Source organism: Schistocerca americana, chromosome 4 (genome assembly GCF_021461395.2).
Source record: "Schistocerca americana isolate TAMUIC-IGC-003095 chromosome 4, iqSchAmer2.1, whole genome shotgun sequence".
Taxonomy (NCBI): domain Eukaryota; kingdom Metazoa; phylum Arthropoda; class Insecta; order Orthoptera; family Acrididae; genus Schistocerca; species Schistocerca americana.
The window spans coordinates 566,956,767-566,971,851 of NC_060122.1; the positions used below are offsets into that span (position 1 = coordinate 566,956,767).

General features: G+C 39.6%; 1 protein-coding gene across 1 annotated transcript in view; it reads left to right on the top strand.

Annotated features, from left to right (window-relative positions):
• LOC124613618 overlaps positions 1-15,085 on the top strand; it is a 219,139-nt gene that overhangs the window by 12,456 nt on the left and 191,598 nt on the right. The window lies entirely within an intron of this gene.

The window sequence follows — 15,085 nt, forward strand, 5'->3', positions numbered from 1 at the left end:
AAACTGTACAGACACGTATAATATGGGTAATGTGTAGTGTAAATCCAAGAACACCATGTCGATACCTGTTCAAAGAATTGGGCATACTAACCACAGCTTCTCAGTATATTTATTCCTCAATGAAGCTTGTTGTAAATAATACATCTCTTTTTCCAACTAACTGCTTAGTACACAGTATCAAAATTACGAATAAGAAGAATATACATAAAGATTTAAAATCACTTACTCTTGCCAAGAAAGGAGTCCAGAATTCAGCATATTTTCAATCAGTTACCTTAAACCATTAAGGGTTTAGTTTCAGACAAGGCAAAATTTTAACATAATTTAAAGGAATTTTTGGTGGCCAGCTCCTCCTATTCTATCCCATGAATTTCTCAATAAGTGCAGTAGACCATTTTAATGAAAAGTTATTATACTTTAATTTTTGACTATACTTGGTTGTAATAGCCAACAAACTACCTACTGTGTGAATGATGGATGTATGGAAAGCAGATTTTAGTCTTAAGTCTGTAAATAGTGGAAGTTTAATTTTAAATCTTCTACATAATTTGACTGTTCTTAACTGAAGATTATTGAAATGAATAATTTACTTTAATTTTTTAGAATAGTTGGTTGTTATAGCTACTGTGTGAATGATGGATTTAATGAAAGCAGATGTGATTATTAAACCTGTAAAAATTAGAAGTTTAATTGTAATACATGTACATTATTTTACTGTTAATTGACTGAGGATCATTAAAATTAATGAAACTCAAGTTTTTCTAATAACATTTTTGTAATGTGTTTATCTGACACGTTCCACACTCAGGAGGATCCCCTCTTTTGTGGGTCTATGGAATGAATAATTAATCTAATCTAATCTAACAGTTCATGGAATCGTCACAGTTATTTCCGGTTTCTTCTAACATATCTACAATTTCAAACGAAAAGTCGATATCATTCTAATGAATGTCAAGGAAATCAACTAACAAATGACACACATGTACGTCCTCAGGAGAAGTAGTTGATTTCGGTTGGAAACAACGTTCTTTATATTTCATCATTGCTAAATTGACAACGTTAACTGCATTCCACATTATTGTGAAGTTGGAAGAAAAAAAACATGTTATTAGCGGGCACGCCTTATGAAAGCACAATAAATATTAATTCAGCTTTATCTATATTGTCAGTACTTACCAATACTGCAAAAAGCAACTGATAATTTGTAATATATGTTACTTGAGTGGCTAATTCGAGAGAATAGTGACTGTGTACTGTAGTGTCAGAGAAACTATCAACGAACGCTAACCTGAAATGTCGTTTACAAATTACTATCGGGTTGTGTCATATGTCCTGTTTACAAATTTTCCGCCGACCTCGGCTGTGTGTGTGTATGTGTGTGTGTGTGTGTGTGTATGTGTGTGTGCCTAGTTGCGCATGCGCAGTTGCTACAGCGGCAGTAGGGATGCACATTTTTACCGCCGCCTAGCACGCTACGAATTTGGCAATTTCAGCTATTGTTTCTTTTAATAATTTCAGTTCCTCTTAGCAACTAAAATTTTGACAGTGCATTTCTTTCAGGTAAGGTTTCGGCATGTCTTATTGAACTATTCCCTTGTAAGCTACCCAAGCAAAGACTCACATCTTTACTTCCACCAGTATCTCGCCTCCCCTCTTCCAAATTCACAGTTCTCCTGTGAATCTGGTGGGGCTAGCACCAGGATATTGCAGAGACGTGGCTTAGCAACAGCCTGGGAAAGTTTCGAGACTGAATTTTCACTCAGATGATTACAGGGTTTTAACAACAGTGTTTGCATTTTCATAAGAAGGATTGTAATACAACAGACCGAAATTCCGTGAGCAACACGAAGTTACATTTCCTCTTCTGACAATTGGAATGAAGGCAATACCATCTACCAGTGAACCGGATTACACACACAAGTCTCAAACTGATAATCAGAAAATATTGCACGTGATTCTTGGTGATAAGGCAACCAGCCATAAATACCTTTAAAAAACTTTACTTCCATGAGAGAACCGATTTAGGGCTATCATGCTCGTATTAGCATTTGAAAAAATGTTAATGTGTTTTTAGCATCCAAATAACATGTAATGTAACGCCATATATATAAATATTATTGTGCAGTGCAAGAGCGGACGACATGCTGGTGAAGAGAACATTAATGCAATCGGAAAAGTTAGCCATCTGATGATGGACATGATAGCCCGAAACGAAAAATGGGATTGAAATGAAGCTTTTTGAAAGTGTTTTGGGCTGGTTGCGTTCTCCAGCAACTGATCGTTAACAGTCGTGAGTTCACAAGATCGATCACTAAAAAAATAACATTATAGTGAATCAGTCTGACTAAAAGATTAGCCTATAGTCTTAGGCGGGAGAAAGGAATTCTAAGTCACTGGAGACATTGGAGGATCTGACCTAGGGCAAAGCAATGAGTTTAAACTAATCCCTGTTGACACTCTTTTCTCTGTTTCCCTAAAGTACAAGAAGGTATTGTACGTTTGGAAAAGATGTCCGTAAAGGATTCATCAACGAGATTACCGCAGCAAACGTTTCAGAAACATCCATAATGGAACCTATTAGGCAAACGCCCTTACTATTACTGTGTGAAAAATATCTCGATACACACAAGCACTAACAAACAGCCTTCAATAGGGTAAATAGACCATTGTTGTAGTTCAGCTTCTGTGTAGTGATTGTAGGTCCTCTATGAATAATTTCAACTCTAACTGAAATTACTGAGATCACAGGTGTAGTTGGATTGAGAAACGTAACGACCAAGTGATTTTTAGACACCTACAGTTTCAGAATACAGTTTGCTGTATAGATAGCATCCTGCCGATAGAACTATCCTAATACGAAGAACATATTCTATTGCCAGCCTGATGACAGTTTTACAGCCACCAATGTATCCCACTATGTTTAAGCATAAGGAACAGATGGACTACATTTAGTCGACTGTAACAATTCCAACCCTAATAAATCGTGCAAAAAAAGAATAACAAAATAAGCATCTGGCCGAAAATGGACACAGCAAGATGAGAGAAAAGGAGGGGACAAGGGAAAGGTGTAAGTGAAATGGATGAAATGACAGAGAGACAGATAAATCTACAGACAAAGTAAGGTGGGTAGAGACAGGATGGATAAGAAAATAAAATAATGAAGTAGAAGAACGGGAAAGGCCAAGAAACGGCTTCTAGCACATGTCGTCTCCACTCCATTAAAATAATGTCACAGTAAATATTGAAAAAAGTATTGAACAAAGACCATATAGGAGTGTGGACGGAACGAAAGACAGCCACTGCCATATGTGAGGAAACAGGAACTTCCGTTGCTCTTGTGACCCAGTGTAAGTTGTAGTTCTACTTATGACCTTTATGACTGCGCATGACGTGTAACACGAAAGGCCACTAGAGAGTAGGTTATCTGGATACAGTCGTGACTACGCGTGCAGCAGCTTTTCGCATGTTGCTCCACAGGAAGTGAATGCCAGTGATTTTATAAGGCCGTTTCGCGTATGTCAGGATTCTGTGAAGTACGAGTGTAAACAGCAATAAGCTTCCTGACATTGGGGTGACAACAACATGCGCTAATGTTTATGTTGTATTTAATTATCCAAGTGGAAGTGGTACTCTAGAAAAATATTCTAGAATAATATTCAGGGCGTACTATAGAATCATGTTCATTATACGTCGATAGCCAAGTACATTCAAAGACCTTCTCTGAAAGTACTGGAAGTCTGCGTGGCTACGTAAATGTAGTCACTTCACATGCAAACAATGCTCGCTTAAAATCGTCTTTTTCACGTACCAATAACGGATCTAACCAGATATCCTTAGTAAGCCAAAATTACATTTCAGATTTCAGAAATGTCCGTCTCATTAACAATGTATTGAGCAATTTCTTCATAACTTTGCTGTCGAATGTGAGTAATAACATTTCAAAGAAATGCATGGCAGCAGTCCGTATGACATCTACGTGGAGACGTAGCTGTGTGGTCAGAGGAAGTGTGATAAACAACAGAGTAACGTTATCAGATGAGATAAAAGGAAGAAAACGGACATAGGAAGGGATGAGGGAAGCATGGATAGTTTACAGTGTAACAAAGGTAGTTTCCGTAATGGACAGTTGGGATATGCTAAGAGCGAAGGTACAGATACTGGCTAGCCATAAAATGAAAAAAGTATTAGTGACATAGCGTTGAACAGAACAGTACGGTATTTCATAAATTTGCAGTCCAATTTACATGTGTCCACCGAAACCGTTCCCTTACGTGACAAGCGACCACTTGGAAACAAGTAAAACCTCATATCCACGCCACCAAACTGAATTTCTCTGGTCATAGTGGACTCAGTGAGATTCTCTGCAGCTGATCAGCATTTGTTCGAAAGGCCGAACCATAATCCTGAAGCTGACAGGCTGTCTTCGTAGGTGCTCTGAAGGATTTAAACAGTGGATGCATCAGGGACTTGATTGATTACGTACGTAACGTGAGCCACCTGTTTCTGAAATTTGTCACGATAGCGTCTATACAATGTGTACTTAGCCCTGCTGGAAATCCTCTTCCGCAACTTCCTTACGGATACTTGTCGTTACGTCAGATTTTTGCAGATTTAGGGCTTGTTAATTTGAGTGCAGGTCATCGACTACTTAGCACCACGTGCCATTGCCAAAGGAAACACAGAAACGGATAATCGACTGCTTAGCACGACTTGCGATAGGAAGAGAGAACACAGAAAAATCTAGGTCTCAGCAACATACATCTCACTGTGTAAATGATGTACAGGCGCCGAAACAACTGTTGAAAAATGAGCCCGGCTTAACTCTGTGTAGTGTCACGCTAGTCGCAGCTGTGACACGACTGTAGCAAAACGACTACACAGGGATAAACTCCAAGATACACCCATAGGACCGGTAAAATAAAAAAAAAAGTTTAAACTCAAGATTACTCTGTACAACTTTCACTACTGAGTCGACGAAATAGGTGCGCGAAGAATTGTGGAAAGATGTGGAGACGAAAAAGACACATCAGAATCCATTAACCATTCCTGATAATTTGGAAACAATGTAGTCTAATCCGACTATAATAAACCTTGTCAAATCCTTTTCTTACAACAGCACCTGCTGGAGCTAATAACTCGATTATCCTTCATAAAACTTCCGAACAATAGTTACGCAAATTTGGACTAAATAACTGCATGCTCATTAACGCAGCAAATCTGCCGATGTGAACTGACACTCTCTTGATCTCAAAGGATTAACACTGTATATGATATTCGGAATTCCCGATAACACTCTGCGGTCAGGTTCAATCAGGTCCGCATTTTGCCTACTACTAGCGTCCGCGGCCGACCACAAAGCAACTTCCTGAATCCGGACCAGTACGTGTCGGTCCCATAGTGACTGCGAAAACAAAGATAGAAAAATAACAGCGCTCACTAAGGCAATTTTACAGTCTTCCTTCCCATGTTCCACACGTGACTGGAACTGGAAGAAACCCATTTTAGTGGTACATCACTAAGCACCCTTTGCTGTGCACTTCACAGTAGTTTGTAGAGCATGTATGTAGATTTATTTATTTATTTATTTACCCTTCCAGTTCATTAGGACCAAATTGAGGAGCAAATCCTCAACGTCATGGAACGTGTCTGCACATGAAATTACAACACAGATGTAATAACAGATAAAAATAAATGTTCATGAACCTGAAAAAAGTCAATACAATAAGAATCAGCTTAATTTTTTAAGGAAGTCCTCGACAGAAACTCTTCAGTTTCGATTTGAAAGCGCGTGGATTACTGCTAAGATTTTTGAATTCTAGTAGCAGCTTATTGAAAATGGATGCAGCTGCACACCTTTTTGCACAAGAGTCAAGGAAGTCCGATCCAAATGCAAGTGTGATTTCTGCCGAGTATTAACCGAGTGAAAGGTACTCATTCTTGGGAATAAACTAATATTGGTAACAAGGAACGACAATAAGGAATGTAAATATTGAGAGGCCAATGTCTAAATACCCAGACTCGTGAACAGAGGTCCACAAGAAGTTCGTGAACTCACACGCCCGTTTCTGAGCCAAAAATAGCCTTTCAGAATAGGAAGAGTTACCCCAAAATATAATACCATACGACATAAGCGAATGAAAATAAGCAAAGTAGACTAATTCGTGTCGAACGATCACTCACTTCCGATACCGTTCGAATAGTAAAAATGGCAGTATTAAGTCTTTGAATAAGATCCTGAACATGGGTTTTCCACGACAGCTTACTATCTATCTGAATACCCGAAAATTTGAACTGTTCAGCTTCACTTATCGTAAGCCCGTTCTGTGAAATTAAAACGTCAGGTTTTGTTGAATTGTGTGTCAGAAACTGTAAAAACTGAGTCTTACAGTGATTTAGCATTAGTTTATTTTCTACAAGCTATGAACTTAGGTCATGTACTGCATTATTTGAAACCGATCCAATATTGCACACAACACCCTTTACTACCAAGCTAGCTAGTGTCATCAACAAACAGAAATATTTTAGAACTACCCGTAACACTAGAGGGCATATCATTTATATAAATAAGAAACGGGAGTGTCCCTAACATTGATCTATGGGGCACCCCCCACCCCCCCCCCCCCCCCCCCCCCCCCCCGCTTACAGTACCCCACTCATATCCCACGTCACAGCTGTTATCAATATTGTGAATAATGACCTTTCGCTACCGGTTGCTAAAGTAAGAAGTGAACCAATTGTGACTTACTCCCCGTATTCCGTAATGGTCCAACTTCCGGAGCAATATTTTGTGATCAACAAAATCAAATGCCTTAGTTAAATCAAAAAATAGGCCAAGCATTCGAAACCTTTTGTTTAGCCCATCCAGTACCTCACAGAGAAAGAGAATATAGCACTTTCAATTGTTAAACGACGTCTAAAGCCGAACTGTACATTTGATAGCAGATCGTGTGATATAAAATGATCAATTATCCTTACATACACTGTCTTTTCAATAACTTTTGCAAACACTGACGGCATAGAAACAGGTCTAAAATTACCTACATTATCCCTTTCTCCCTTATTATCAATCAGCTTTGTTACTGAGTACTTTAATCGATCAGGAAACTGACAATTCGTAAAGGAAAAATTAAAAATATGGCTAAATACTGGGGTAACATGTGCAGCACAGTACTTTAATATTCTGCTAGACACTCCATCATAACATGGGAGTCCTTAGTCTTCAGTGATTTAATTATTGTCCCAATCTCCCTCTTGTCTGTATCACAGAGGAGTATTTCAGACATCAATCTTCGAAAGGCATTTGCCAAGAATGTTAAATGATTTCCTGTAGAAAGTAAATTTTTATTGAATTCACCAGCAATGCTCAGAAAATGATTGTTAAATAGTGTACATACATCTGATTTATCAGTAACAGAAATATTTTTACTGCGAACTGACTTTATATCGTCGACCTTGTGCTGCTGACCAGACACTTCCTTCACAACTGACCATATGGTTTTAATTTTATCCTGTGAATTAGTTATTCTGTTTGCAGACCACGTACTCTTTGCCTTCCAAATAACATTTTAAGCACCTTACAATACCGTTTGTAATGGGATATTGTAGCTTGATTGTGACTACTTCTAACATTTTCATATAATTCCCGCTTTGTTCTGCATGATGTCCTTATCCCACTAGTCAGCCACCCGGACTGCCCGTTACTGCTAGTACCCTGTTTAGAATGTTCTAATGGAAGGCAACTCTCAAAGAGCATGAGGAATGTCTTAAGGAAAGCATTGTATTTATCATCTATGTTATCTGCACTATAAACATCCTGCCACTCTTGTTCCTTGACAAGGTTTAAAAACTCTCTATTGCTGTTGGATTAACTTTCCTACACAGTTTGTAATTAAATATGACATTGGTTTGAGTACAAAAGCCTTTTTGTGTTAAAATTTGTTCATCATGGTCTGAAAAGTCCATTCACGCTTTTATTAATAGAATGCCCATCTAGTAATGAATAATGAATAAAAATATTGTCTATGGCTGTGCTACTGTTCCCCTGCACCCTAGTTGGAAAAAACACAGTCTGCATCAGATCATATGAATTTAGGAGATTCTTTTTCTTACACCATCATATACAAAATTTATACTGAAGTCACCACATATAACTAGTTTCTAGTCTTCCTACAAAGTGAATCAAGAACCCTCTCTAGGTTGAGCAGAAAAGCTCTGAACTTAGAGTTAAACAACAACAATTAGAAGTTTAGTTTCACTACATTCAACTACCGCTGCACAACATTCAAATATCTGTTCAGTGCAGTGTCGTGATACGTCTATGGTCTCAAGTGGAATACTGTTTTTTATGTACATAACCACTCCCCCACCCCGCAAGCAACTCCTTGAGATGCTGGCAAAAATTTAAACTCCTTGGTCAATCAACAGTGTAGTTGCCTAGCGTTTGTATTTCACTCACGGGTCTTCTCACACATCTACATGCCTCTACAGCGAACAACACTACCCTCGTAATCGAATTTGGCGGCCTGTACTAAGAGAAAACTTTCCGCGACGTCGCGGTAAACATCGCGAATACTTCTTTTAGTGAAAGCGTTCCCTAGTAGTGTATTGTGTTTGGATTTACGAAGACTACTCTCACTTTCCCCCATCCCCCACCCCACCACAACCCAGCCGCCCACCACCATCAAGCTGCTTACGTTGTGAATATCCCAACTTCCACGCAGTTCGGAACACTCCTCCGAAAATCCTGCAGAATACTGCACCCGTCATCATGACTGCAACGTGTGAACATGCAATAATTTTATCATTGTTCTGTTTATTTCTTTTGTACTGTGCGCCAGCCAGTCAATGTTCTGCAACAGTGAAACTACAGTACACGAACGCCCAGCAAAATTTCGTGCCTGCCGTGTGGCCGAGCGGTTCTAGGCGCTACAGTCTGGAACCGCGCGACCGCTACGGTTGCAGGTTCGAATCCTCCCTCGGGTATGGACGTGTGTGATGTCGTTAGGTTTAAGTAGTTCTAAGTTCTAGGGGACTGATGACCTCAGATATTAAGTCGCGTAGTGCTTAGAGCCATTTGAACCAAATTTCGTAACCGCTGGTAACAATAGGTTCACATTTTTAGAGCCCCACAGTTTTGCAAGGGCAGAGTACGCGCTGGCACAAATTAATGGAGGGTGAGTGCGACTGCCGCCTACCTAGTAATGGTTCAATGGCTCTGAGCACTATGCGACTTAACTTCTGAGGTCATCAGTCGCCTAGAACTTAGAACTAATTAAACCTAACTAACCTAAGGACATCACACACATCCATGCCCGAGGCAGGATTCGAACCTGCGACCGTAGCGGTCACGCCGTTCCAGACTGAAACGCCTTTAACCGCACGGCCACACCGGCCGGCCCTACCTAGTAGACAGTTAAGATCGCCCTCACATTTATGAACGTAATTTCACACAGGATATTAATTAATCCTGATATGGTTCACAGTATTGTATATTATGTTGCTTTGTTAAAATTTGATTTGAAGCTCGTCGCATTTAAGTCGACATGTTGAAACGCGTCTTGTGACAGTTCGCGTGGCTCCCCCCGTCGGAGGTTCGAGTCCTCCCTCGGGCATGGGTGTGTGTGTTGTTCTTAGCGTGAGTTAGGATAACTTACATTCATTAGTGTGTAAGCCTACGGACCGATGGCCTCAGCTGTTTGGTCCCATAGTCCTTACAACAAATTTCCAAAAATTTGTTTGAAAGCTATTTGTGTTCGACAATTACGTAGCAGAATTTTTTAAAACCATAATCACTTATTTAATCTTCAATTAACACACACTAATATAGTTACAATATATTGATAGAGTAGCGTCCCTAGCCGCTGTTTTAAGACTAAAGAAAAATCACTGTAAAACAGTCGAGGGTGTTACAAACGGTCTTGCCGCATCGCAGTTTAATAACGTACGTAAAGATAATCTTCGAATTAAATTCCGCAGCAATTAATAATTCCTCTGAAAAACCATCCTTATAGGCATGGAAAACATACATTTCAGTCCAAAACTGAAACACGAGGGAAATATGTATACTGCAAGCCAAGGTCAAACAGAAACAGGCTGCAGAGTATAATCTTTTTCAGTAAATATTTTCAAAAAGCTTTCGTTATATAAATTTCTTTCGCGCTCAGAACCAACACTGGGGTTTCACAAACGCAACTTGGTGATAATGGAAAGCAAGCTACTTTCTCTCGATGTCGGTTGTAATTAAAAATACAAATATTGGTTTATTGATTTGCAGTATACTAACCTGCATTGTACTGCTAACGAGGTCAACCCACACGGGACGCCAAAATGTAGTGAATTGATTGATGGTATGATCTGCAAATGCCCCCAAACTGGGGACCCAAGGGAGTAAATTAAATTCAGAAATGATAAATACAAAGAAATATTTACATTTATTAGTATCATGATTCACACTCCAATACAACAAACTCAGGATCATTTTAGCTTGCCATAGACATAGAGATACACCTCCATAATTGGGCAGGAAGATGTTGAACAAGGTGGGGGGTGGGGGGAGGGCTGGGGGGGGGGGGGGGGAGGTGAGTCATGTTATGACGGAATTAATGTTACGTGCAGGCATTTGAGGCGTATGAAATGCCAGTACAAAGTGTCGATGTTGTGTGGTTACTGACTGGTATTTCATATTTTTTTCCATTTCGTTTCATTTACTGCATATTTAAATACCTATGGCTTAGTATTTTAAAACAGGTCGTACATTTTACAGTTTTCAGCATGTAATGAGAAAAATTTTTTTCATTATTGAGGCAAATATTGCTATCAGCAAAGAAAAATCAATGTAATATTGATTATAAACATTGTCAAAAAAGATAGAAACAGCAAATTAGTGAAAGGAAATCGAGGGTGTTAAGGAAAATGTTGGCCTAACTGATTTAGAAGAGACTAGGGGAAGAGAATAGGAAAGCACTGAAAAACGATCGGAAGCAAAAGCCTCGGAATTGCACAGGGTCTTTTGCCTTCGGCTTGGGATTACAGGTTGTATATAATTTTTATACTAAGGTTTAGATTCTAAATTAATTACACTTTTTAAGACACTCTTAGGTAACAAAAGCCATTAACTCTTCATACTTTAAGGACAATTATTAATTATTATAGTAGTTCTTGCCGTCAGTATGTTGCGGGGACTGTCAGGAAGGCAGATAGGAGAATGGGTTCATCGATATATGTATTTCTAAACAACATTTTCTTTGTTTGTACCTTCCATGTAGTTGTGTTGTCTCTAATATTCGAGTGGTCTGAGGCTCTGCAGTCATAGTCTGTGCGGCTGGTCCCGGCGGAGGTTCGAGTCCACCCTCTGGCATGGGTGTGTGTGTTTGTCCTTATGATAATTTATGTTAAGTAGTGTGTAAGCTTAGGGACTGATGACCTTAGAAGTTAAGTCCCATAAGATTTCATATACTTTTTTTCTCCAATATTTTCGTCGTTGTTCTTGTGGTCTTCAGTCCTGAGACTGGTTTGATGCAGCTATCCATCCTACCCTATCCTGTGCAAGCTTCTTCATCTCCCAGTACCTACTGCAACCTACATCCTTCTAAATCTGTTTAGCGTATTCATCTATTGGTCTCCCTCTACGATTTTATCCTCCATGCTTCCCTCCAATACTAAATTGGTGATCCCTTCATGTCTCAGAACATGTTCTTCTCCATGGATTTTGATACCTACTCCGAATTTTTCATTTGTTTCCTTTACTGCTTTCTCTAAATACGGATTGAATAAGATCGGGGAACGGCTACAACCCTGTCTCACTCCCTTCCCAACCATTGCTTCCCTTTCAAGTCCCTCGACTCTTATAACTGCCATGTGGTTTCTGTACAAATTGCAAATAGCCTTTCGCTCCCTGTATTTTACCCCTGCCACATTCAGAATTTGAAAGAGGGTATTCCAGTCAACATTGTCAAAAGCTTTCTTTAAGTTTACAAATGCTAGAAACGTAGGTTTGCCTTTCCTTAATCTTTCTTTCAAGATAAGTCATAGGGTCAGTATTGCCTCACGTGTTCCAGCATTGCAACGGAATCCAAACTGATCTTCCCCGAGGTCGGCTTCTATCAGTTTTACCATTCGTCTGTAAAGAATTCGCGTTAGTACTTTGCAGCTGTTACTTATTAAACCGACAGTTCGGTAATTTTCACGTCTGTCAACACCTGCTTTCTTTGGGATTGGAATTATTATATTCTTCTTGAAGTCTGAGGGTATTTCGCCTGTCTCATACATCTTGCTCACCAGATGGTAGAATTTTGTCAGTACTGGCTCTCCCAAGGCCGTCAGTTGTTCTAATGTAATGTTGTCTACTTCAGGAGCCTTGTTTCGACTCAGGTATTTCAGGGCACTGTCAAACTCTTCACGAAGTATCGTATCTCCCATTTCATCTTCATCTACATCCTTTTCCATTTCCATAATATTGTCCTCAAGTGTGTCGCCCATGTATAGACCCTCTATATACTCCTTCCACCTTTCTGCTTTCCCTTCTTTGCTTAGAACTGGGTTTCCATCAGAGCTCTTGATATTCATACAAGTGGTTCTCTCTTCTCCAAAGGCCTCTTTAATTTTCCTGTATGCAGTATCTATCTTACCCCTAGCGAGACAAGCCTCTACATCCTTACATTTCTCCTCTAGCCATCCCTGCTTAGCCATTTTGCACTTCCTGTCGATCTCATTTTTGAGACGTTTGTATTCCTTTTTGCCTGCTTCATTTACTGCATTTTTATATTTTCTCCTTTCATCATTTAAATTCGGTATCTCTTCTGTTACCCAAGGATTTCCACTAGCCCTCATCTCTTTACCTACTTGGTCCTCTGCTGCCTTCACTACATCATCTCTCAAAGCTACCCATTCTTCTTCTACTGCATTTCCCCCCCCCCCCCCTATTCCTGTCAATTGTTCCCTTATGCTCTCCCTGAAACTCTGTACAGCCTCTGGTTTAGTCAGTTTATCCAGGTCCCATCTCCTTAAATTCCCACTTTTTTGCAGTTTCTTCAGTTTTAATCCACAGTTCATAACCAAGAGATGGTGGTCAGAGTCCACATCAGCCCCTGGAAATGTCTTACAATTTAAAATCTGGTTCCCAAATCTGTGTCTTACCATTATATAATCTATCTGAAAGCTGTCCAATATTATTCTACGTATTTATTTAGTTTTATGGATACGTTTGTCTTATGTGTGATTGCTTCAACATCTGTTTCTGTATTTGTGCATAATGTTTCATTTTCTCTATCAAGACTGCTTCATTTTAGTGTTATGATTATATCTGGTCTGGGCAAGGGTCTAGATGATCTCTATTATGCTTATTCTTCTTGTAATATCCTTGGAATAGCGTTTGCATCCAGGTCGAGATCTCTAAAATTTCCGTTCTTACGAGTCGAAATGTTCCTCCGCGGCGACTGGCCATGTACGTACAAGTGAACCTCCCAAAATGTTATAAAAATTTTTCGTGTTGTGGCATTCAAACCATGGGCTTCGAGCTCCCTAGTGGTTTCGCTGTCGGATTTTCTTGGAAATCCGCTTTGAATTTCTTCAAGTAATTATATGTATTTCTTAGTCATCAGTAAGACTGCAATGCAACAGGAAACTTGCTTATATGTAACGAGAATGCCTGTAAGCCTTCATGCAAGGTGGTTGGTGTCGACGGTGGTCCCCTGCTGACAATCAACCCTATATGAAAACACGTCAGCTAAAATGTACTTTCGGAAAAGTCTCGCTATGTCCAGATGTGTCTTACGTGGAGCACTTTTATCTTCAGCTCATGATGACGAAGTGTTACATTGATCCTTGGCTCGACTCTTAAGCTTTTGGTACATCGAAATGAGAATCATGGTAATATGTGCCATCTATGCTCTCTAGGCCCGTTGTACACCCTTCCTGCTCATGAAGAAAGATTTTCATTTCCTAGTCAAAAAATATTGCACCCTACTCGTAAGCTTAGTGGTTTGTGTGGGGATGTGACAATGTTTGTAATCACACTTGAAGTATGTCAATGACAGTTAACACAAAGAATGACCTTAATCAGTCTTTACCAATGATTATATGACATACATAAAAATATGTGTAAATTACCCACCATGTGCATAAATAATTGCCATGTACACAAATTATCAGGGGTAGCCAAACGGAAACGAAACAGATGGAAGAAGGGTAAGTGAACTGTTTATTATTTCACAAGTAACCGCTTTGAACGTGATTAAATTTATCCCACTGTGAGACAAGACGGCCAATGCCCTCAAGAAAAGTGTTTGCTGTTGCCTACGGAACTTTGATTCTACCCATGTGTATACCTCTTCACCCATAGCAAACTGAGGGTCACGAATGTCTTTCTTCAGGGCTTCGAAAATATGGAAACCGCATGGAGAGAGATGATGACTGTATGGAAGACCCGCAAAGGATTCCAGCGAAACTTTTGCATCGTAGGCGAAACAACGTTGGAAATATTTTACGCCCTTCACAGAGCTGTAACGCTAAAATTTTTCGAAGTTGACCGCGGTGCCGCCTGAAATTATTCCAGTTCCCGAAACTCAGTTATTAAAACATATATTTTCATGAAACAATGGACACGTCGCGCATGCGATCACAGATCCTACCAATAAACCGAAGTCGACCATTCACTTTATCTACCACTGTTCCCACATGCTCGTTCCATTTCATATCGCTTTGCAGTGTTACGCCCAGATATTTAAACCGACTTGATTGTGTCAAGCAGGACACTAGTAATACTCTATCCAAACACCACAGGCTTGTTCTTAAAACTGATCCTCATTAACTTACATTTTTCCCCGCCAATTAGAAATTTTGTCTAAGGCGTCTTGTATCTTCGTAGAGTCACTCAATTTCAACACCTGACCTTGCACCACAGCATCATCAGCCAACATCTCATTTATACACTACTGGCCATTAAAATTGGTACACCACAATGATGACGTGCTACAGACGTGAAATTTAACCGACAGGAAGAAGATGCTGTGATATGCAAATGATTAGCTTTTCAGAGCATTCACACAAGGTTGGCGTCGGTGGCGACACCTACAACGTGCTGCTATGA